We start from the raw sequence: 26,106 nt of genomic DNA, 5'->3' as shown, positions 1-26,106 counted from the left end.
ATAATTAGTCTTTTTCCTGGTCCTTTATTTAGGTTTTCTAAATTCCTGCTATGAGTGAGACCATCTGGTATTTTTCTTTTTCTTTCTGGCTTTATATTAACATATATATGCAACTATAGACACACAAATATATTTTATTTCTTAATATTAATTTAATAATTATTTCAATAAAATAGATCATTCTGTAATATGATTTTATGCACAAGCGTTTGCTTTGTTTTTCCACTTAACGTGTCAAAGAGTTTTCTGTTTCAGTACATATAGAGTAACACATTCTTTTTCAACAGCTGCCTCGTATTCTTTAGTATGGCAGTAACGCTGTGACTTAGTCATTCTCTTACCAATGAAGATTTAGGGTATTTCTCTTTTTCTGTATCACCAAAAAAAAAAAATCCACTACAGTGAACATTGTCATAGATATTCCTGTGTCCATGTGAGATCATCTCTTTAGTACACAGATAACTGGAAGAGGTATTGATAAATCACAAATCAGGCACATTTCTAAATTTGATACATGCTAGCAAGTTAGTCTTTAAAAAAAGTCAACTTATTCACCCCACCAATAAAGTCTGAGATATTTATTGTTGAACTATGCCTGCAATCTTAGGGAAAAAATTATATTACATTGTACTTTTGATTGAATTTGATTTGTTAGTATTTTATTTGGATTCTTGGAAATATATTAATATCTGAGGTGGTAGTAGCTTTCTGCTGAGGTTTTGATATGAAGATGTTTCTACAATGTTGTAAAATTAAGTGGATCATGCACCACATTTTTCTATGCTCTGAAACAGTCTAAGTCACATGGTAGTGGTGTGCTCCATGAAGTACTAATGGAATTAGTTGCAAAATCCAGGCATATTTTGGGAGCACTTTGACAAGTTTTAAATCTTCTTCTGGAATTAGGGTGTGAGTCAGTGCTTCTCACGCTTTCTCTCAACTGGCCAGTTTGTAGTTGTGACAGTTGTCACTCCCAAAATAATAATAATAGAGGAGCAGTTATTACCTCGGGGATAAAATAATTGTAGGAAGGCGTGAAAGGAGTCAATCAAGATTCAAAAGCAGGTGTTGCTGCTTGCATTCCTCGAGAAGTAGACTCAGGTGGAGATAATCAAGCAGAAGGTATATTAGGGAAAGCCCAAGTAAGAAGGAGGCCCATTGGCTAGAGAAAGAAATCAAGCTGTGACACAGTCACAGGAAAGGCCTTCAGGGAGCTCTGAAGCTGAGATGATCTTCTCCAGCAGTTCCAAGTTGAGGTAACTTCCAGATCTTTGTATTCCCAGGTCATCAAGCTTTTGGAAGGAGGCACATCCTTGAGCAGAGTGGCCCTCTTCATACGAATCCATCTCAAAGGAGACCGACAGGTAAGCGGTATCTGCTAGCAGCGGTCTCAGAAGCTAAGGTGATAAGCAACAAGAACCTGGGTGGCACATCAGAGTTTTCACATCCCCAAAGGCTAACTCTACCTAATTGAAATTAAGAGCCTGGTACCAATGAGATTTGGACTTTTTTTAAATTCATTTTAAGAAATGCTGTACCAGCAAATTCTTGGTGGCACAGAGGTTGATAAGTGGAAAATGCAGCATCAATGACTGAGTCAAAAGTGCCATCTCTGGATAATGGTGTTGCAGGAGGCTCCGAGGGCATGAAGGGCAGACCCACACCCAGAATGGGTACCTGTTGCTGTGAGAACAAACTGCCACCTAGTGACAGTTGCTCTCCTAGAGTAGTGCCACATCAGGAGCTCAACACTGGTCTCTGTTGCTGGCAGGTTGGACAATCAGAGAGGGCAATAGCTACACCAGCTTTTTAAGTGGGAGCCATGCTGTAGGACCACATGGAAACATTTGTCACCATGGCCGCTCCACTCATGGATCCATCTGATGATCCATCATACCCGTTCTGGGTGTTGGGGTGGCTAATGATTTCTGGTTGCTAATGTCAACAGATTGGGCCTTTTTCTACTTAGATGTACAATTCCTCTTCTGTGATGGATGCTTTATGGTGGACACAAGTATGTCATACAAAACCCTTTACACCTTATGTCCACTCCCAGAGGTCCACCCACCTGCCTCTGCCCTCGAAGCTCTTGTTCCAAATCTTCTAGTCATTTTCCTTCTAGACCTCTAGGGAGTCCATCAAGCCTTTGGTGATTGTTGATCAGTACATAAATATATCCATCTTAGGCTACTTCTGTTTCCACACAAAGTGGATACCAGGTGTATTACTTGCAGCTCTACTCATCAACAAGATTTTCCCTCCATTTTCTTTCAAAGCCAACCCTGAGTGTGGTTGTGATATAGCAGCTTCCTTTTCAGCTTATTTCCACATACTGAACCAAGATGAATGCAAACCAAGCTAAGCGTTTTTCGTTTTCCTTCTTGATCCTCCAGGATCGTTCACATGTCCGTAGTCATGCAGTTGACTCGTGTCCTCTCCCCTTCCTTGGGCTCAATCCCAGAGGTGCCTTTTCCATCTTACAATGAATTGCTGCTCAACTCACCCAATTTCATGACTTGGCAGATCCAAAACTTTCACATGGGTAACTCCATTCCCATGTCAAAATCAGAGGCAGTGGTAGCTAGATTGTCTCTTTGGATTTACAGTAAATATAACATTTAGAAAGAGGTACTGGGGCCCTGAGTTCCTAGCAGGGGAAAAAACAACAGGGATAGGGGATGATTTGGCTGTGAGATAGGAATACATGATGATGGGGGTCTGGGATTTGGGAAGCAACTTCTGTGGCAAGACAGAACTAATGCCAAGCAGAACCTTAGTGCCTGTTCAGAGACTAAATTGGAGGTAGAGAAATTCCTAAAGTGAGTGCTTGACTGAGGTGGGAGCATTCCTAAGCAACAGAGATGCATATTTTGGCCCTCATGTGCTGAAGTTCTTCAAACACAGCCTTTGTTAAACAGAAGTGGTATGAAGCGCAGCTGAAGGTGGAGACTGGCTGTACTTGATATGTGATGGATTAAATTGGTCACAAATTCCTTGTCATGTCATTCCTCTCAATGAGAGATAGAGTTCCCCACCCTAGAAGAGAGGCAGTCTCTGTGGCCTGTTTTGACTGATACAATATGGTAGAGAAGGTCACTGCTGTACGACTTCCAAGGCTAAACCTCTAAGGGAGCCAAGTCACTGGGGAAAGAGGTCGGGGCACTAGAAAAGTGGGTGAAACCAAATTTAGAAACTGGCCCTGCCAACAGCTGAAAGCATCCAAAAGAATGTTCCCAACAGACATCACCTGTGACAAAAGGATGGCTCAGCCCTGCCTGAATCCCTAACCCACAGAAGTATAAACAAATTAAATGGCAACTGTTTTAGCCAAGTAGACTTTGGAGTAATTTATTAGGCAGAAGTAGATAACTACAACGGGTTATTCCAGCTTGCAGCAATGAGGAGTTGGAAACCGTAATCTCTGTGTTGACTCTTAAACCCCTTTAGATAGATTGGAAATAAAACCAGCAGCCGCCTGAATGAGAAGTAGCAGGGAGGGAATTCAGAGACAATGACTCAGTAAGTCTGTCTCTTTAAAGGAAAGTAATTTTCTATTCAGTTTCCCAGAGCTCTCTGTCATAAAGGAGACACTGACTTTATTATTAGAGCTGCTCACATGATTAAGTTAATGTTTTTATATTCCTCCTCCTCAACCACACCTCCCTCTCCCCACCTCCACCACTAACAACAATAACAAAAACTCCTCGCTTGAGGCTTATTCTGCAAGTATGACATATGTATATAAAATCACCCAAGAAGAACATTTTCAAGATGAATTTAGCAAAAAAACACATTTTGGAATTTTTACATAGCTTTCTTGATCTTGATGAAATGCAGAAAATCCCAAGGCATCTCTCTACTAAGTTCTGTAGAGAACTCCCAGCGTATAAATCCAGCTGTTGATGAAAGGGAAGCCAGGATTCTATGGCAGATGTGGGTTCAGGGATAGGAGAACAGATTCCTACACTCAGATGCCTCAGTGATGTTTACAATGGAGTCTGACTTATTCAACAAACATCAGTGGGCTCCTGCTATGTACCATTCCCTATTCTAGGTATCTGAGATACATTGGCATGCAAAAGAAAGCAAAAAATCCTTTTCCTCGTGAAACTTGCATTATCTTACCAGGGAGAGTCAGATAATAAACGCGATGAATATTAATAGATAAATTATATGTGTGATAGAAGGTGATGTATTCCATTGGTAAAATTCCATGATGAGCCAGAACAGTCCTACTGGGGAAGGGAGGGATTGCAATAAATAGTACTGTACCATTAGGGCAGAACTCACTGAGTAGGTGACATTTGCACAGAGACTTAAAGGAAGAAGGGTGTGAGCAAGGAATGACCTTCTTCCAGATCTACACGAAGCAAAGAGTAAGCGAGGAGAGAATAGTAGGAAATCAGTTACATACGGGGTTTGGAGATACAGGACCATGTAGACTTTCTAAGACTTTGACTATATCTCTGGTTTACATGGACCCCTGGAGGTTTCCAAGCAAAGGAAAAACATATTCTTTTTTTTTTTTTAAATAATAGATTTTATTTTTATATTCCCCATACAATTGCAACCCCCCCATTTTGACTCCAATCCCTCCCCTTCCACCCCCAACCCCCCAAAAAGTGTCTCTGGCTCATAGTTTTTTGTTGATTTTGATTTTCACTTTCTTATAGTTATTCATTTTCCTGGTCCCTTATTTAAGTTTTCTAGATTCCTGCTATGAGTGAGACCATCCGGTATTTTTCTTTAGGAAAAACATATTCTGATGTGTCTTTCCATGGGTCCCCTCTGGCCTCTGAATCGAGAATAGATTTGCAGGGTGCAAGGAGAGAAGCAGGGAGTTGGCTGCTATATCCAGCCAAGAGATGGTGCCCCACATCCTGACATTGGTTTGCCTGTTGTGGGACTTTGACCGAATAAATGGTGCTTAAGACTTGGGGGAAGATGGCAGGAAATTCAAAGATTTTTCTTTTTCTTTTTAACCTACCCGCACTGGACTAAGCCTCTAGCCTGCACAGGTCCCAGCTGACCTTTCCTGGGGATTATGACACGTGCAACAGAGTAGTGAGGAAGTCAGGGAGGCTGTTTCCTTCCAAGTTGACTGGCAACTGCTGATCTTAGAGGAGTGCCCGCCATGTGCGGAGAAATATGATCTTGACAGGGAACTGAAAGCTTGTGTACTCTGAACAGAAAACTTGGCCAACCAGTCAATAATGGCTGGGTTGTTTTGTTGTTGTTGTTGTTTTTAAAGATTTATTTATTTATGCACATAAGAATTGGGTTTATTTATTTATTTAGGCACATAAAAATCCCAGTTCTTATGTGTAGGCCAGAGGTGCGGGGGCAGGGTTGGTGGTGAGAAGATTCACCAGAGACAGAGTGGGGAACAGAACGGGTGGATTGGCTGCAATACACTGCTGAGGGGAGCAGCGGGAGAGACAGGAGAAGTTTGTTGTGCCACGTGGGTCAGCTTGATCCCTGGCTGGGGATCGAACTCATGCCTCAGTGACTGCAGAAAGCTTGACAGCACTGTGTTTTTAACCCATCTACCATCAGGGAAGCCCTGGCTGGGTTGGTTTTAAAGACTAAAAATAACTCTCAGCTAGGAACTCTGGCACCCAGGTCTCTCCCGAAAGGGCTGTGGGAGTAACTTGTGGCCAAATATAGAGCAGCACATGTGGGCTGGGAGAAGAATAGGCTTTCCTGGGCTTTTGAGGCTCCACTGCCACTTCCATTTACACGTGAATCATGGGAGAGTCATTGACTGCCACCGTGTGTAGTGCCAAGTGTGCTGTGAATGTGACACAGGAGAGGGAAGGATTTAGCCACAGAGCTGTATCACCCAGGACACACAAGCACCTGAAGTGAGCTGATTACCTTGTGAGTCTCTCATTCCACTAAACTCTTGGTCAGCTCCAAGCAAACCCACTGCATCAAAGGTTCTCCTTAATTAGGACTTGGTGGGCCTCCCCGGTGGCGCAGCGGTTGAGCGCTGGGTTGTGAAGCTGCCCGCAGCCTCTGCAGCGCCGGTTCAATCCCCGGCTGCTCCCCGGCCACCAGAGGAGGGTCCCACATGGCGCGCAGACCTCTCCTGCCGCCCGCTGCTCCCCTCAGCAGTGTACTTTGGTCCTTCTGCCTGCTCTGCTCCCCACTCTGGCTCTGGTGAATTCTCTCACCCTCCCGTGCTTCTGACTGTACCCAGTGCTTGTATAAATAAATAAATAAATCTTAAAAAAAAAAAAAAAAAAAAATTAGGACTTGGTCAATCAAAGCTTGCTGTAGTGTATGCAGACCTTTATGGACCCTAAGAAAATTTGAATTGTAAAATACGGTCAACATGAATGGTTTCACTAATATGTGGAATCTAGAGAAAGCAAGTAAAGGATCAGACAGAGACAAGCTGTTAAGGCTGGCCCTTGAAAGCAGACCTTAGATCTGAGACACTCAGGGAGGGGTGGAAGGGGGCAGAGGGGGATGTAAAGAGCAAGGGGAAGAGAGCGTGGTGGGGGACTGGAGCACTTTGGTGGTGGGAAAACTATGATGACTCCACCTAAGGGCAGAAACCCTATATTGTGAAAAAATAAACAGGAATATTTTTTTAAAGAAACACCATCGGTAGCATCCTCCATTGTCCCTTTTCTCTGGACGTGGCCTTTTTTGTTTCTCCTCATCACAACTCACAAGGCTCCACCTGTTTCTCTCAACCAACACCTCTGGGTACTTCCTATGTTCAAGCACCGAGTTCAGATCTGGAAGTTCAGATCTGAATGATTTAAGGACACAGCTTTTCAGTTGTATCTGTTCCTGAAAATAGAGAAACATGCACAGAACCCTAATGCCCATGAAAAAGGGGTGCAACAAAGGACCCCAAGAAGGGCCAGATTAGCCTCAGCACTGGGTCTTAGAGGATGCAGTAAAGAAGGAAGCATATTTACAATAGAGGAAATAATGACTCATTATTACAACTGACTCTCAACCATGTGCATCTATCCACGTAGATTTATTGTATACTTTACTGATAGAAAGGATGGATAACACACAATTTACAAATAAAAACAATGTACATCATACTCACTATTGCAGATTCCATTAGTCAATTAATTCTCTTAAATGCTTTGATTGGCATTTGCTGAACTATTGCATCTGAAGCGAATTGATTGCCATGAGCACAAATGTTTGTTTATATTAATGAGGAATCTAAAACGGAGATGAAAATGCACATCAGTACTTCACTCATCAGTCAATGCCCAGAGCAACTGCTATGCTGGTTGGGTAACAGTGTCATATATTGGCGAAATATTTTCTTAAGTTCTGTGCCATGGGCACATAGCATAAATGGGCATGACATTTTTAAGTTTATGTTATTAACTTTTCTCCATCATTTTCTTAAATCTAGGCAGAAAACCAGTAAACCAAGCCCTGATTTATAACATTTGCTGATTTATATGTTGCAAATACTCTGACCACTATAACCAATGTTAAGCCACCAATATGACAAATAGATGCAAAGCAACAATCTAGTATATAGTATTGCTAACATACAAAGAGCAGACAAAAATAGCCTCACTCTAAGTAACAGAAAAATATAGTGAAATAATTAGAAAGTGGTGAGTGCTGAGTATTTCCTTTGTTTTAAATGTATTTAATTATAAATTAACATTAATTTGTTTGCAATAATGTCTGTGTTTAACTGTCTTACAAAATCCCTGGAACTCAAATAATGGCCTCCCATTGACCTGTCCACGCCATCTCAAGCACACATTAGAAATTCAGTAAATGGTAGTTAACTTTATTTCTTTTACTGAGGAACAAAACAGAAATGGATTCGGTAGGGTATGTAAAATAATGATTGGCATGAGTCCGTGAAGAAAGGCTTTCTAGAATGCACTAATAATTCTGCCCCTCCTTTGTCTGAGTGCTTTCAGTGTCATTTTCTTGCAGAAGTGTCAGCCCCGCTTTGCTATGTGAGAGAGAAAGGGCTCCATGAAATGCCCACATGTGTCAGTCTCCCTCACCAGAGGGGTGAGCGTGATGGGGCTCCCCACAGAGCAGAGGATGCTGCAGCTCTTGTCCAGACGAGGGTTTCCCCCCGACCCATGCTCTGTGTCAAGTGACATGATAGAGTGTCCCTAGCAACTGTGCCATCTTCCTGCCCAGTAGGGTCTGGAAATATTTGCAACTGAGCCACAAAGAGCATTTCTAACATGTCCAGCAGGAAAACGCTCCATCTTCTGAAATTCCTGTGACAAAACCCAGAGTGTAAGCTGCTAATATTAAAATAACAAAATCCATATGTTCTGTGACAGCAGTTTGGGTTCCAAAATAGACCTCACCATCCCTGTGAGCTGTTTAACTCCTGTCTGAGGCACCTCCACCAAGCAAGAGTTGGCTGGCTCTCAGGATGGCTCTCAGGATGGCCAAGGACCAGTGTGCCCCAAGGAGTGATCCTGAAGGCTTTGGAAAATGACACGCACGTGTCACTGGGAGCCTGGCAAGCCTTTGCTGGCAGGCTGGAGAGTGGGGACAGGTAAAGAGAAACAGCACTCGGAGGAAGGCAAGTCTACAATAGAATTAAGTCTTCAGTTCCCACTACCCTAAGCGAGAGAGTGTTCAGGAAGACCTGTACCATCTTCTTTCTCAATGGCCACAAGAAGATGACCCCAGGGCAGGTCATTCTTGTCAACTATTCCTTTGTCCTAGCACTGTCCCTATGTCTGAATTTTCCCATTTCCTAAGAACCAAGCCATGTGGTTTGCACAGGAAGTCACTTTGTGCGACGTTATCTTGTTCCTCCTACAATGTGATTAATTCAGGGCGAGGCATCCACTCCTGTGTGGAAGTTCTCCTAGGAAATGTTGACTTGAGCTTTGGAAAAGGGCATGGGTCTCTCTCTAGGCTGCTGCACCTGGGACATATAAAAGTTTTGTCCTGTTGGTGGCCCTGGCCTGCTCTGTAGACTAAGCAGGGGACAAAAGCTATCCTTGCAAGAGAGGAAGGAGAAGACAGAAAGAAAGGTGGTTCTTGGTGGGAAACCATGAAGGTTTTCATGTCCATCATTCCATGGGGATCCTGAGGCCCAAATGCACTGCTGTCTGTAGGTCCATGTCATTTGTATAGGCCTTTGAAAGGGGGCTAAACTAAAGAGAGAGTATCTCCAGAAAATTCTGTGTTGGCCAGCATGGCCCTCTGATTAGTGTACCATATTTCCTCCTGTTTGGCTCTGTGAAAAATGGGATTTTTTTTAGCAGTCATCAGTGATAATGTTTATGGGGTATTGATAAGGAGTCAAACACTGCGTTCATTCCTGTGCCTGGATTATTTCATTGAATACTCCCAACGGTCTTATAAAGATAGTATTATTATTATTACCCCTATTTTATATGGGATAGATAACATTGAGCCTTGGATTTCCCATAGCTAAGTTTCTGCACGTTATGGGTGCATTAGAATATCTAAGCTGTTTTCTTTTTTTAAAGATTTATTTATTTTTGTACAAGAACCAGGGTATAGGCCAGAGGCGCTGGAGTGTGAGAGGATTCACCAGAGACAGAGCGAGGAACAGAACAGGCAGACTGACAAAATACACTGCTGAGGGGAGCAGCGGACGAGACAGGAGAGGTCTGCCGCGCCATGTGGGACCCTTGCCGGCCGGCCAGGATCAAACTGGTGCTGCAGAGGCTGCGGACAGCTCCACAGCGCAGCACTCAACTGCCTGCACCTCCAGGGGAGGCCCTATCTAAGCAGTTTTACCTCTTGTGAATATTTGCCACACTTAGTATCATGTTGTTTCATAAAGATGGTTGTTCACTTATCTGAGAAAGATGTAATGAATGCAGAGGTAGTGATAGTACAACAACAGTATGAGCCCACTGTCTGGACCAGAAATTATTTGTGGCAGTTTCTCTTGGCTGGTGGAAGACCCAAGATGGGAAATTGAGTTGCCTTCAATGCCAATGGCTGTTTCATCAATTAGCTGTGGCTGCATAACAAACAGCTATTATATGCTAATGTATTGTTATACAATAGCAAGCATTTCTTTCAGGCTTCTTTGAAAAAATTGGGGATGGGGCTTCCCTGGAGGTGCAGGGGGTTAAGTGTCAGCACTATGAAGCTATCCACAGGCACTGCAGCATGAGTTTGATCCCCAGCCAGGGAGGTGACCCACATGGCACAGCAGACCTCTCCTGACTCGCCCCGCTGCTCCCCTCAGCAGTGTACTTTGGTCAGTCTGCCTGTTCTATTCCCCACTCTGTCTCTGGTGAGTCCTCTCACCCCCCACATCTCTGGCCTGCACCCCAGCTCTTCTATGCATAAATAAATAAATCTTTAAAAAATTGGGGGATCATTTGAACTTGGTTAGTCTCAGATGGGAGTTCTGCTTTCTCTTTTATCCTCCTGGGATGAGCGGGCTAGTCAGGGGTGTTCTTCTCTTAAAGGCGGGTAGGTGAGAAGGAGGGCAGGTAGAAACACCTGAGGTTTATTGAAATCTCTGCTTAGATCTTGAACTTGTGAGACAGCTCTCCATGAATCTCTCATGTTTCTTTACATCTTGCTAGTAAGATGCTAACTGGCTTCTTCCAAACTTTATAGAGCAAACAGCCCCGGAAAATAAGATCAAGCAATCTTCCAGAACAAGGGACAGGTTTGCTTGTAGCATCAGAGAGTAAAGAGAGTGTTTCCTTCTGGAACAAAGAGGAGGCAAGCTTCCTGTTAGTATAATAAAGATAATGACTCCCTCTGGGACAAAGATCAGGCAGCTTTGCTGTTCCTTTTTAAAGATTTATGTTCGCTGAGCTTGGGGTTCTTCAGTTTGATGCAGCCTACCCCATATGCAGGTGAGCCTTTGTTCATAGTCACAATGGATATTGGGGGGGCAAAGGAAATTGAGGGAAACATAAAGTTCATGCTGCTTTCTGTGCCATCAGCAATAAAGTCCTTTGTTTCTGACACAGAAATCTCATGTCTCCTGCCTACATCATGAAATGGTGGCTTAGGGTAAATCTCATAACCTTCACCATTCTCCATATATCCACCTGCAAAAGAATGAACTTGGATTCCTGCCTCACACCATTTATAAAATTAATTCAAAATGGGTTTACAAATGGGCAAAGGCTTTGAAGAAATACTTCTCCAAAGAAGATAGTCAAATCATTAATAGGTACTTGAAAAGATAGTATAATTCAGATTCCAAGTTAAGAGTCTACACTAATTCCAACATGTGGTTTTGTTCAACACCACCAAGCAATTAACTCAAACCTGACACTATCTACCTGAAAATAATATCAGATCCCACAGGTGAAGTTCTCAGAGGTCAATCCCATGTCCAGGTGGTCCTGTGTGCTCCTGATGAACGGGTTATAGAGCCTGAATTCCTACAACTTTCTCCTTGGGTTCAATCCATTTGCTAGAGCTACTCACAGAGCTCAGAGGAACATTTTACATATTAGATCACCAATGTACTATAAAGGGATGATATAACTCACAAAACAAGCTGATGGAAGAGGTGTATGGGGCAAGATATGTGGGAAGGCAAATAGCTTCCATGTCTTGGACCTTGTCTTTCTCCTCAAATCTCCACATGTTCACCAATGTTCTCCAAATCCGTCCTTTGGAGTTTGTGTGGACACTCCATTACTTAGACATAATTAATTAAATCATTGGCCATTGGTGATTGAACTAAATCTCCAGCCTTTCCTCTCCAGAAGTTGGAATTGGGGTGGTAGTAAAAGTTACAACTTCTGGGCCTCCCTGGTGGCACAAGGGGTTAAGTCTCAGCACTGTGAAGCTATCCACAGCCACTGCAGCACGAGTTCAATCCCTGGCCAGGGAGATAATCCCCATGGCACAGCAGACCTCTCCTGTCTTGCCCGCTGCTCCCCTCAGCAGTATATTTCAGTAGATCCACTTGTTCTGCTCCCCACTCTCTCTGGTGTAGCCTCTTCCCCCAACCCCTGCACCTCTGGCTTACACCTCAGTTCTGATATGCATAAATAAATAAGTCTTAAAAAAAAGAAAGAGGCCAGTCAACAAATGCCACATATTACTTGATGGCATTTATAAAAATGCCCAAAATAGGCAAAATTATAGACACAGAAAAATAAGTGGTTGCCCAGAGCTGCATTTTGGGCTGGGAATGGGGAGGCAGACTGGGGACTGAGGCTGGTGGAATTTCTTTTGGAAGTGATAAAAATGCTCTCAAATTAGTGAGGATGGTTGCATAACTGTGAATAAACTAAAAAACAGTAAATGATATATCCTTTAATGGGGTGAATTTCATGGTATGTGAATAATAGATCAATAAAACTGTTATTTTTTTAAATTCAGTCTTGTAGTAAAGATTAAATAAAGGATGTGATCAGTTTTTTAAAAATACTGTAAGAGGAGATTGGAGAAGCACACTCAGCACCTCAAAATAAGGCCAAGATGCTTGCACAATGCTTTGAAGATGAAAATCATTCAATATTTATGGCTGAGGCTGTGTTCTAAAGTGTGTGTGATTCATCCTGACCTGAGATAACAGATGAGGAAGATTGTCTAGCGAGGATCAGGAGACTTTGCTGCTGCTTGTGTGAAATATACAATCAGAGGTGCTGACGGTGGCAAACTGCAGGGGTGTGCAGGAGTGTCCAGGGGAGAGAGGTGGCCCAGAGTCCAAACCACATGTAGTTGCTCTGGAAAAAGCAAGCACATCTTTTTCTAGTTGTCGCTGACTCAAGTTTTTCTTTTCATCTTTCTCAATAATCGGGCCTAACCATGAGTTTTTTTGAAAGTCATTAATTTTTTTAAAGACTTATTTATTTATGAATATAAGAACTGGGGTGTAAGTCAGAGGTGCTGGGGGCTGGGGGTGGCAGTGGGAGAGAGGATTCACCAGAGAGAATGGAGAGCGGAACAGGCAGATCTACTGAAATACACTGCTGAGGGGACCAGCCAGCGAGGCAGGAGAGGTCTGCTGCACCATGTGGGTTAACTCCCTGGCCTGGGGAGGGATTGAACTCCTGCTGCTGTGGCTGGGGCTTCCTTGATAGCGCTGTCTTTAACCCCTGCACCACCAGGGAGACCCTGAAAGTCATTAATTTTATCAATCAGTGTAAGTCAAGTTTTCCAAGTCAGAATTTGCCTACAGCTGGTACCACCACCAATTTCTCCCTCCCCACCTTGTCAGCAAATGACTTATCAGTCGTAAGTGAAGTTTCTAATTGAAGTCTTGAGGCATCTTAGCTTATGATGCCTATTTTTTTCTTTAAAAAGACTGTTTAGCTAAACCAAGTGAAAAAGAATTTTCATGAACCATGTATTCCTTTTCTTTTTAAAAGGAATTGATTTACAGCATTCTACAGATTTCAGTGTATGGAGTTACATATCAACATCTGTATACACTAAATTAAATTCTTTTTAAATTTAATTGGTTTACAATAGTACATAAGTTTTCAATGTAGAGATTTACATGTGAACATCTGCTTACACTATATTATGCTCATTGTCCAAAGTCTAGTTTGGGTACAACTGACTGCTTTCACCCAATTTATATGCCTTTAGACATTTGTCTGTCTTTCAGAATTTAAGGTATTGCTGTTAGAAGTTAATGAATGACCTTTAAGGTAGTTTTGTAATTTCCATGTTCTTTGCACTTCTTTATCTAATATACAACCACATACAGCAATACACCCACACAGAGTTGTCAATATCTGGTATCCTAAAAAGGCAAATGTAATATTCTAACTCTTCTCTTCCTGTACCTGCTTCTACTTCCTCTGTTCTCAATGACATAGGAAAGCCCAAACACAAACAAGATTTTCTTTGAAGAAATACATGTCAGTGTTATCACAGAGGATGTGGTATTTAAATTATTCGTCCACATGTGTCACTGTATTGTAATAAGTTATCCACAATCTTGCTATGGCTTTGTAAAGGGTGGGTATACTTGCTCTTGACCTTGGGCAGGAATGTGTGACGTGAGCACAGGCTTGAACTGTGTTTTCATGGCTGAATCACTCTCTTGAGCTCTGGGATCCACCATGAGAAGGATACACTCCAGGTAACCACTGTTGATTTGGCCAGGATCCCAGAACAAAACATGTAGAACCAGCCCAAACACAGCCTGCAGCCTGGAACAAAATGCCAACCCAGGCAGATTGCAGTCAACTCACAGAACAATGAGCATATTAGAAAAAAAGGTTGGTGGTTTAAGCCATGGAGTTTGGGGATGGTTTGTTACACAGCACATTGTGGTAAATAAATATACACTATCTTCTGCTAGAAAGAAAACTATTGGATCCTACCCTTATAAGAGGACCAACGCATGGGGTTTGTCCAATAATGTTTGATGGGAACAAATGTCCCGGTCCTTTTGGCTTGGTCTCTGTCAAGAATTAAACTAGGCTACTCCATGGCACTACTGCTTCAGTTTCCATTTTATTTTATTTTATTTTGTGGCCAAGAGGCCTGTGCATGGGCTGCATAATAGCCTGAAGTGTTACAAGCAAATGTAAGATCCTGATATGACTCCACCAACAGTCTCCCTTACATTCCAGCACCCTTCTCTTGCGTGCCCCATACATTATATCCCCCCCCCAACTTTTTACTGGTTTGAATTCACCAATCTTACTTCAGCCCAGGAAACCCAAGGTTCTCCACCCATGGACCATAATTAAAGCATGTGCCCAAGTCTTGTGGCTCTCTCCATGCACCTGGCCTTGACCTCCCTAAGTGGCACCTTGAGTCATGTGTGTATTTCCTCCAAAACCCTGTGAGTGATAAGCCTCTATTTCAGTTTCTCTTGTGGATCACCCTGCACTTCACCTACAGAATGTTCATTTAACAAAATCATAACATTCTCCTCCAATTCATGAGATCTATTCGGAAGAGAGAAAACAGATGGAGGTGGCCCAGTATAACCTCCCCACACACAGAAAGGCAAAGGCCAAATCCAAATCCAAGGGAGGCTGGCTCCACCCATGGCTCCCTGGAGCACACTGACCCATGAGCCTGTCCTGCCATGAATACAGGCCCGAGTCATGGGAAGAAAGAAAGTAAACAAGTCCACTTTTCAAAAGTCCTGGTCTGGAAGAAGTTCCTGATACTTCTACTCATATTCCATTGGTGGGAACTCATTATGTCACTCCCACCTTATAACATGCAGAGGACCTGCGGTCCCTGACTTGCCACTGACTTTCAGGTCCTAACCCTATCTTTGGAAGGAGAGAGCAAATCTTCGATGGGCATCTCGCTGCCTACCACCAGCTTCTCTTGATGGAGTAGATATGCATGTTTTTGTCCCTATAATGATGCCCTAGTGCTCAGTAAATAAGGGGATGAATGAATGAACCTTTTCATCTCAACTCAGTTATTAAATTTAAAGAACCATGACAATCTTCTTAACATCAATATCCATAAGAATAATTTTTTCCTGAGAAACATTTAAAATTGTTGCCATTAGGGCCTCCCTGGTGGTGCAGGCAGTTGAGCGCAGCGCTGTGAAGCTGTCCCCAGCCTCTGCAGTGAGGGTTCGATCCCTGCCAGCCAGGGAGATACCCACATGGTGCGGCAGACCTCTCCTGTCTCCCCTTCTGCTCCCCTTAGCAGTGTATTTCAGTCAGTTTGCTGTTCTGCTCCCCACTCTGTCTCTGGTGAATCCTCTCACCCTCCCACACATCTGGCCTACACCCTGGTTCTTATCTAAATAAATCTTTTTTTAAAAAATTGTTGCCATTAAGTCCTTTGAAGCAAGTTGAAGATATCTTTCTAAAGTCAGTTTATGCCTTTGGGGTTCTTAACCTGGGGAGTCTATGGGTCAAATTCTGACAGTTTGTCAACTTGGATGGGAAAAAAGTTACATCTTTATTATCACTAATCTGTAACTGAAATTTCACATTTTTGTCAATTCTGGATGTAGGAATTTTAGCAGCACCTGTGACTCACTCGTAACTAAGACAAGTCACAGATATTTTTATATTGCAGTGATTGTAGATATCTTAAGATATTGCTTATGCTCATCTTTGCTTTGAAACGACCACACCCAGTGCTCTGCTGCTGGGTTTAACATTTCATGTGCTAGTAAAGAAGCGAAGTAGCAACCATATTCTATTTAAAATCTCTTGATAATTATACTTTAATATAATATCATGTTACCGTTTATGCATTGAAAAATGTATTCTGCAAAGAGGTCCAGAGACTTCTTTATGCTGCCAGAAGGTAAGATTAAGACCCTCTTGCACTACAGTGTACGAGACTGTTAGTGTGAATAGCTTCTCATCTTTTTAAGTGATCATGGCTTTTCCTTTGCTCCTTCCCCCCAGACTAAATCTTTTTTTCCCCCTTTTTGAGGGGACTTTGGTGGTCCTGGTCTTTTCTCAGGGCTGGTGGGGGACCACGGTTGTATATTCAGGCCTCATTGGGGCCTTGATAATTAGTGCTTCAAGGGAAAGGTACTCATGGTGTAGAGGCAGGACTGGACACAGTGCAAGTTTTCTGGTCCAGCAGACCAGGTGAAGGAGGAGTCAGTCCTCAGTGGCTTTTGCTGGTCTCTTATTTAGATTTACCAGGCATATGGCAGGCAGGGGTGCTGGGGGCCCGGGAGGCTGGCAGGCCTCCCGGGCCCCCAGCAAGTCTTCACTCTCTCTGGCCTCTCTGGCCTTCTCTCTGCTTCTCTTCTTCTCGGCTTCTGTTCGTTCTTGGCTTCTGCTGGCATCCCCCTGACGCCGCCCTTATAAACTCAGTCTCTCAACCCAGGTGTACCCACTCCAGGTGCCCGCCCTCAGGCATGCATTCAGGACCACAGGGTTCCCTCATCTGTCCTAATGGCGGAGGGCAGAAAAGCCTGATACCTTTTACCTTACCCTACACTTAGAAACTGCGCTTCTGATCCCTGCTTCTCACTTCAAATTGCCAGGGTGGGCACCCTTCCAGAAGCCCCAGGGCAACCCAGCAGCCTTTCCCTTTCTGCTTCATTCTCCCTCCCAGCAAGCCCAGGTTTCTTGCCTGATGGGACAAGCTCTCCAATGACGTGCACAGGACTTGCTCTCCTCCCTGGCAAACGTTTACAGCCTCTCCTTGCAAGGTTCCAAGAGATGTTAATAAGTGTTATTAATTGAGACCTGATTTGCATACCGTATGGATTATTTGTGGTGTGTAGCTACTGAGGATCAAAGCTTGCACAGGCAACCCCACCCCACCCAGCCCTGCAGGGGCCTGGTTTGCCCCACTCTGCTCCTCCATGCTCGCTCAGAACAAGAGGATAACAGGTTTATCTTGCCAGGGCCTGGATGCCCCTGGAAATGGAATTAGCACATTCCCCCAGCCCCTGCAGGACACAAAGAAAATCCTTCCAGCTGTGCGGGCTTGGGAGGACCACAGCGTGACACAGGGCGTGTGTGATTTAGCCCTGATAGATTTTTGCTGGCACTCCTGCCCCGAAGCCAAGCGATCACGAGCATGCTGACATTAGAATTCTGAAGAGCCTTTTTAATTGGGGGGGTGGGGGGGGCGGCTCTTTAAATCATAGCCTTTAAATGCTCTTTGTGTTTATAATTAGCCCTAAACCCGGGATGGCTCCATCCGCATCACGGTGCAGAAACCCGCCCCCATCGCTTGCCCGAGTGCCGCTCATTAGCCCTGCAAACATCGGCGAGCCTGATTGGCAGCAGTTTTTGCAAAAGGCTCCCAGCCCTCTTGGCAAACAAAGAGGACGGTCTTAGCATCTTGGCATTCTAGCTGTCATCTGGATTCTTTGCTTTTTCAGTCTGCCACTGCAGAGGGTTTCGTGGTTGCATTTATTTATTTTGAAATGTTAGCACCCGTGTTTTGGTAGAAATCTGGAAATCTTGTGTTGAAGAAATAATGTCATGTTTGAGATTTGTCACAGTTTCAAGAAGGGTTAGATCGGGGGCAGCTGTCTTCATTTTTAGATTAAGAAGAGGGTTAACGGTTGGGAAAAACTACTTGGCAGTGCCATTGAGGTTAAACATAGACATGCCCTATGACACAGCAGCTCCTGTCCGAGGCCATCCCCACTCACTTGTACATATTTCCCCCCAAGCTGCTCAGATGTGTCCAGCTGCACTGTCATAGTAGTTTCAAACTGGAACTACCCAAATGATTGTGAAAAATTGTGGTGAATTCACAAATAGGACATTATCTAATAGTGAGGATACCACTACAATGAGAATACGACTACAATTACACACAGTAATATGGAGGGATCTCAGAAAGGTAAAGCCACAAATGAAAATACACTGTTTCATTCTATTAAGGACAAAGACAGGCAGAAACTGTTAGGCCAAAGAATGGCTAACTTTGGACCAGAGGGGGTGGTAGTGAGCAGAAGAGGTTCCTGAACTCTGACCATGATCCAGCCCTTGATTGTGCGTGGACTATAAGTGTCTAGTGTCTTGAATTGGGAAGCTGTATGTGTGCATTTTTACGTGTACATTGTACTTTGGCAAATAGTAAAAAAGAAAGTTAATGGGGCTATTTTGATGTTACATTCTCAGTAAGCAGCTTTCAGGTTAAGGGCCTCCCTGATGGCACAAGGGGTTAAGATGCAGTACTATGAAGCTATCCATAGGCTCTGCAGCACTAGTTCAATCCCAGGCCAGGGAGCTACCCACATGGCACAGCACACCTCTCTTGTTTTGCCTGCTGCTCCCCTCAGCAGTGTATTCCAGTAGATCTGCCTGTTCAGTTCCCCAACTCTCTCTCTGGTAAATCCTCTCACCCCCTGTATCTCTGGCCTGCACCCCATGTCTTGTATGCATAAATAAATAAATCTTCAAAAAAGAAGAAGTTTTCAGGTTGACCTGGTCTTTTAGTAACTGCAGGAGAGAAAGTTGATTTTACCTTCCTGGCCATAGAACCAGGCCAGCAAGTGGAATCTGGAGACCTGGGTCTTCTGTGAGCACTAGGGCTGCTTGGCTGTGGTCTCTGTTTCTGGAAGCCTAGGTCATCATCCCAAGAGTGTCTCAGGGGAGAATTCCTGTGAAAACTAGGTAGATGATCTGAAGAATTCTACCCATGGAAGGGAAAGTCAGGGATTAGAGCTAAAGAGGATGCAACTACATGCAAAATTCACCACGTTTGTCTTCTAAGCACTGCAGGTGGTCTTAGGCCCTCAGAGTGTCTTAAAACCCTATGAAAATTTTTGAGAGCCCACCTGACTCTAGATCACCAGGCATCCAGATATTTCAGCCTCAGCTGAGTCACTGGTCAAACCTTCAGGTGATTGCTCTCCCCTACTGTCCCAGCTAACCCCACCTAGAACAGAAGAATCATCCTGATAAACAAAAATATGTTGTTTCAAGCCACTAAATTTTGTGGGGATATGTTACACAATATTAACTAACTGTGTGCCAAATATTAGCCAACAAAACTCTTTCAAATGTTTTAGAGCAAAAGCATTATACCAAATGGGGGTATTGGGACTTAGATATTTCATGCAGAGTAAAAGAGGCGCATAGTCTTTAAAGACATTAAATACCCAGGGCCCTTACCAAAGGAAAGATGCAAAGCAGTTGATGGGCTGTGGCTCCCTTTTGATCACAGTCCCTGGAACCAATAGCTCCATCAGGATATTTGTAACTATTGTGGGGTTCTTGGTTTGTTTGAGCTAAAGGCCCGGCTGGCCCAGAGCGATGTGTGGGTTAGCTGTTATCATCCTCATACCAAAGAAACAGCAGGGGGTATTTCCACACATGTGTCTTGGCATATGGCTTCTGGGGGATTTGAACTCTTAATTGGAAGCTTCCTTTTGCCCAGAAATTATTGTGCATCTGAGTGATAAGAAGAAATTCAGCCAAGTCTGATCATGGATTCCCATGAGCATAGAAAATAAACAGCCCTAACATGAAGCCTTGAAAGAAGTGATTGAGATAGGACACTCTCACCCAGCCTATGTCCCTGAGACCTCACTCACTGCCAAATACAAGGAGACCAGCTTCTGCCCTGCTCAGGCCCAAGGCCCACACCTGCAGGGTCTGCCTGACCTTAGACAAGAATGATAGACGCAGAGCACATTCTGTGGGATGGGCAGGGCTGTGCGGGCGTCAGGTATATGTGTGTAAATAAAGTAGACATGGTCCCTCTTGTCACGGAGATTGCATCTCAATAGAGAAGATAAACAGGTAAACACCCAGATACCAATATCTCAGTTGTTCCTGCTTTGGGGTCCCTTTGCAAGAAGTGACTCTTTTTTTCATTAGCTTAAACATAACCTCCTCACGAAGGCCCTCCCTGCCCCCACCTCCACCCTGATCATGCAATACATTCCTCTGATTTTGTTCTTCAAGTAGCTCTTGCTACTGTCAGATGTTCTTATGTATTTGTTCATTTATCGTCTCTTTCATCTGTTATCTCTTTCCCACCCCTAAATTCCAGGAGGCAGGATCTAACCTATCCTGTTCACTGCTGTGTCTGGAGCCCCTAAAAGATTCTCCAGCGCATAATAGTTGTTCAGTAAATTTGAATGAATGATGATATAAAATTGGTGCCTCACTTTTTTACCACCCCCAACTTTTTTTATCATATGCAATTTATTTAGTGATTTTATTCACTCCTCTCTACTCGCCCCCCCGAGTAGAGGGCATCTAGAAATCTTGTAGATATCTAATGGGCATCTAGAAATCTTGTAGATAATGCTCATGTCCACGTCATGATTATTATAGTCTCCAGAGAGGCCTAATTGATGTGAGGGGCTAGGGCAGCACCCCAGAACTCATTAAGTATTTCAGTCTGTGTCCACCCAGCCATCCACTGAGGACCTGATACGAACCACATTTGCAAAAGACACAGGTGTACATGGTGAGCAAAAGAGTTTTGACCTCAAGATGTTCGGACACCATGGAGAAAGCTGAGATCTGATCCAACAAATGTTATATACTATATCTCATGAGCAGTGGAAGTGGGTGGAGGAATATTCTAGAAGACACCTAAAGCACCCTAGAGGAGGCATTCCCCACATTGTGTGTTAACGCACAGGCGAATGGGATGGGGCTAACTAGGCAGAAGGGACAGGAAGAGGAGAGAAATACCCCTAGCACTCAGAGAATGATGAGCAGCTGTGGTCACTGGAGCAAAGAGAAAGCAGGGGGAAGAGGTGGAGGCAGAGGTTAACCCGGCAGCAGGTTGGGTCCGATACCAGGCCCTAGTTCTGAGGATTATATCCCGTCCTGTTCCTCCTAGCTGCCATGTCTTAGCATCCCACTGGGGCCACGCAACCCTGCCAAGAAAGAACCAGAAGTGTGAAGAGCAGCATGGGCGTTTCAGCCTCACCACACCTTTGTTTTGCCTATATTCGGGGTCTGAAGGTGAGTCTTTTCCTCTTGTACTTTTTTTTGGCCCTAGAACAGCTAGCTTTGTAAATGCAGCATATGTCCATTTACTTTGAAAAACTGCAGCGAGGAAGCCAGGAAATTTCCATTGTTTGGACAACTGGCAGAGAGAACAGCTTTCTCCCAGTAGCAGGCAAGTTTTGCCCATCATGCAATTAGATAGAAGGATAGAGAGCAAATTAAAGGGGAAAACTAGCATTTACTGGAACCTGGGTTTTTCCAGAGTTTTTGTAGAAACCTTGGAGATTCAAATTTTGCTTTTCTCTTCTGCGATGAAAAAGTGAGCATTTCTTGAGGTTTCATCTGCTTGGTGAATCAAAAAACTTAGCCACTAAAATAGGAATCGTGATACTGTGAAACCTGGAAGAGTAATTTGGGTAGAAGGCCCGCAAGTGAAGATTTCCAGCTACTCTTCCAGGGGCAAACTGAATCCCTTTTAACATGAACTGCTCAGCAAGAAATGCTTTGCCCACATTTAAATCCACACCCAGAATCATCTTTTAGCCTCAAAATCTGTCACATTGGATTGAGACACACACCACTTATCCACTTGGAGGCACACCACTCCCAGAGGCCAAGCTGGGGGTCAAGTGCTATTGAGCACGTTGGAGAGAGGGGGTCAGGGGGACCTCAGCTGAGCATGTAGCTTGTCCTGCCACATGCTGCCCCTGCAGCTGCCTGGGGCTGGTAGCACAGCAACGTTGGATCCTGGGGTGCTGGAGATAACAGGCAGGGACCAGCAGAAGAGAGCAGCATTAATGCAGCATCACGGCCATCACAAAGACCAGGAGGCCCCTTCGGTTTCACGGCAACGTGACACTCGAGATGATGACAAGACACATTCTAGGATGAAAAGGAAACATGAGATTGATCCTGTAGTAGAGTTGCCAGGTTTAGCAAGTAAAAATACAGTTAAATCTGGATTTCAAATAAAAATTAATTTTTAGTATAAGTATGTCCCAAGGATGGTATGGGATATACTCAGACTAAAGTGATTTTTCATTATCTGAAATTCTAATTGGATTGGCTATCCAATGGTTTATCTGGCAACCCTACATTGTAGGTCTCTAGGCACCAATTCTCCTCTATCTGTCCCCTCCCCCCCAAACCCCTACCTCTGGTATTTTCTTTCTCCTTTCCTCCTCTCTGGCCAATCTTCATTCTCTCCCAACAATGCAAGAAAGGATCTGACAACAGGTCCCAAATAACTAAGGGGCACCCAATACCAGTATGTCCTCTTGCCTCGGTTTACATGTCTGCTTTTCTCTGGTTACCAAAAGCTAAAAGACTTTACTCCCTGCTAAAATTACCCCAAACAATACGCAACCTGCTTGACCCTAATTCAAGTAGAACATTCAGAAGTGCTGGAGAGTTCGAGCTGTTTCCACCAGCCCCTCTGCTCTGCCAGCATCTTCCTTGAGAAATCCACTTCCCAGCCTCCTATCCAGCTGTTGCTTCTTCCTAAGCCTGTTGCTGCTCAGGAGTTTTTGTTTGGGGAGGAAGGAGAAACGGGGAAACCCTGGGAAGGAGGCAGAGACAAAGCCCCCAACGATTACATGATAATGTGTAGGATCTTTGTTATTCAGCGTATGTGAGTGTCAGAGTTTGCATGTGGGGTGATAATTAAGTGGTAGGTGGTATGGGGGAAACTATCAGCATGGAGGCTGATGATAGATGCGGGCAACCTAAACAAATGAGGGGAGTTCAATGGGGTTGGCTGTGTAGAAGTAATACTAATTACAGTCATTGCAGCGAACCTTCCACCATGGTTGCCTAATTACCATATGGTACCATAATACTTATGTGTATCATTATATATGTCCTAAATTAACTTTGTTATAAAATAATTTGATTAGAACAGGAGACACAACATGTATTAAGATCAGGCTTCAGTTTGTTATTCGTGCTATTATCTGCTATTCCTAAGTGAAACTCCGTGATGGCCTGAGTCTTGGGGAGAAGGGACATGGCTGTGAGCCTCTAAAATGGTCCCCAGGGCCTCCCTGGTGGTGCAAGGGGTTAAATCTCAGCACTATGAAGCTATCCACAGCCACTGCTGCACCAGTTCGATCCCTGGCCAGGGAGCTGACCCACATGACGCAGCAGACCTCTCCTGTCTCTCTCCTGTCTCGCCTGCTGCTCCCCTCAGCAGTGTATTTCAGTTGATCTGCCTGTTCTGCTCCCCACTCTGTCTGGTGAGTCCTCTCACCCCCATCCCCGCACCTCTGGTCTGCACCCCTGCTCTTGTGTGAATAAATAAATCTTTAATAAATAAATAAAATGGTCCCCAGTTCCCCCCTGCTCCCTGGTATTCATGTCTGTGTTGAAGAACAGACCTCCCCAAGATGTTCAGACAGGTTTTCCCAAGACACGTCACTGTGGCTTGTGGGTTATTTCGAGCTAAGCTCAGTTGAGGCCCTGCAGACTCACAAGAAACTTTACCATTGCCTTAACTACATAGAAGAAAGAAAACTAGGGATGTCTCTCATATATCGGACTTTCATCAGAAATAACCTTTCTATCAGAGAAACTTATCTGTTCAGCAGTGCAAACATCTCATTACACATCAAATTACAAAGACCAGATGGCCTTTGTCGATGAGTCACTCTCTCCTTGTCATGTCAGCCCCCCTCGTTTTTCCAGAAGCCCCAGGCCCCTATGCCACTTCTTTTTTTTTTTCCTTTTAAAGATGTATTTATTTATGCATACAAGCACTGGGGTACAGGACAGAAGTGTGGGGGGTGAGAGGATTCACCAGATACAGAGTGGGGAACAGAACAGGCAGACTGACCGAAATACACTGCTGAGGGGAGCAGCGGCTGAGACAGCAGAGGTCTGCCTCGCCATGTGGGCTGCTCCCTGGCCGCCCGGGGATCAAACTCATGCTGCAGAGGCTGCAGATTCCTTCATAGTGCGGTGCTTAACCCCTTGTGCCACTAGGGAGGCCCCCCATCCCACTTCTTAGTTCAGGTCACACAACTTCGATTTGCTCCACTGGCTTTAGAATTCACATCCATGTAGATTCTCAGTATGTAGGTCACTCAGTCAGTCTTTTCTACAGATCTGTCTGGTGTTAACCTGATTGACCAGCCCAGGAAGAACCCACTGGGAATAGAGGAAAATTCTCCCTCCATCTCCCACAGAGTAATCCCCTCCTCTTCAGTGTAGACTGGCCCTGGTGACTGGCTTCTAACACTCGGGGAACGAGGACAGTGATGGAATGTCAACTTTCAAGATTGAGTTAAAAACGCCCATGACTTCTGCCCTTGCTGTCTCTCGCATGCTCTGGGAAAAGAAACTGCCCTGTTGTAAGGGGCCCCATGGAGGGGCCCACATGGCAGGGAACTGAGGGAGGCCTCTGGCCAATAGCCAGTGCGAACCCCAGATCTATACCAACAGCCACACAAGTGACCCTGGAGAAGGATTCTTCCCCAACTGAACCTTGAGATGAAAGCGGCCCGGGGGCAACCCTACTACTGCCTTGAGAGAAGATCCAGACAGATGCAACTTGACCCACAGAAACAGCAGGTAATCAATAATAATTATTTAATAATTAACAGTAATTATTAGTCACTAATTTATTCATAATTAATGTTGGTGAGTTTATGCCGCTAAATTTTGGGATAATTTGTTATGTAGCAAGAGATAACAAATTCAGTCTCTGATTCCAGACTGTGCTCCCAAGCCTAACTGCTGAGTTCTTGATGCAGACACAGCAACGGGGGAGCTGCAGGTGTGTGCGGTGGGTGGGAGGGAGGGAGGTGACTGGCAGGAAAACACACACAGAAACTGGTGGTTTACTGCACTGATACTGCCAAGGTCTTAGTAGCATTAGCAATGCTCCCATCTGTCCTGGAACATTCTGGAAACCTGCTATCCTAACTCTGAGTGACTGATTTCCTGTTTGCAAGGAAGGAGAAATCCTACTGGGCCTCCCCCCACCCAATTGTTGATTTGTGTTTGGGGTCAGCCTGTGCCAGCCAAGTCATAGGCCACTTCTTTCTCTGACTCCTCAGATACATATTCTTTGTGCCACTTATTCAAAACCTCTGCAGACCTACCCTTGGATATGCAGCCTTGTGACACTGAGGCCAGGACTCCCTGCAGACCCTATTCCTGCTTTGTGGGTGGCTCCTTGCCAGGCTTTGCCCACAGGGGGCGTTAGAGTTGCAGGCACGAGACTGCAAGGCCAGGGGAGGAGGTAGATATTGGCCCCTCCCATAAGGGTCCCCTTTGCTTCCTGTTCCTCCAAGCATGCTCTGCAGTGCTGTGGCAACAGCTGACACAGTTTGCTGTGTCTTCAGTCCTGCAGAGCCAGCCTCCCTGGACCCCTCAAAGGGACAGCAGTGCTGGTTGAGTGGCCCCAACTCTTTGTTCCCTCTAGCCCTCCAGCCCCAGAGCCAGGGGGGCTGCTCCTGCAGCTGCCACCTCCATGACACCCAAGTGGGTTTTGAGAGGTGTTGGGTTCAGAGAGCGGGGTCCTTGGGTTACCTCTGGGGAAGTTTTCACCAGAGCTCCCCTTTCAGAGGCGCATGGCAAGTTTCTCCAGGAGACAGAAGCATTAGTTATATCCAAAAGGGCAGGTTTATTATAAAATGGAAGAGAAGAGTAGAGGATACTAGAGGCAAGTTTGTTTAGAGAAATAGACATAAGAAAAAGCTTATTAAGGAGAAAAGGGACAGAAATAAAGTGGGACTTCCAGGCAGCGGAAGCAGGCCAGGGAGGGGCAAGGAAGCGGAAGGTGAGTTGGCCTCAGGGAATATAGACCTTCCTCCCCTAATTA

General features: G+C 44.5%; 1 long non-coding RNA gene across 1 annotated transcript; it reads left to right on the top strand.

Moving 5' to 3' along the window:
- Nucleotides 1-1,287: 1,287 nt before the first annotated feature.
- Nucleotides 1,288-24,845, top strand: LOC119252552 (uncharacterized). The gene is made up of 3 exons (XR_005126842.2): nt 1,288-1,364; nt 21,175-21,299; nt 24,723-24,845. It is a non-coding gene; the product is annotated as an uncharacterized LOC119252552 (long non-coding RNA).
- The last annotated feature ends 1,261 nt before the right edge of the window (nt 24,846-26,106 follow it).

This window comes from Talpa occidentalis, unplaced genomic scaffold, assembly GCF_014898055.3.
Source record: "Talpa occidentalis isolate TD23 unplaced genomic scaffold, MPIMG_talOcc4v2.1 talOcc4.10, whole genome shotgun sequence".
NCBI classification, from domain to species: domain Eukaryota; kingdom Metazoa; phylum Chordata; class Mammalia; order Eulipotyphla; family Talpidae; genus Talpa; species Talpa occidentalis.
This window is presented reverse-complemented; position numbering and strand designations above follow the sequence as displayed.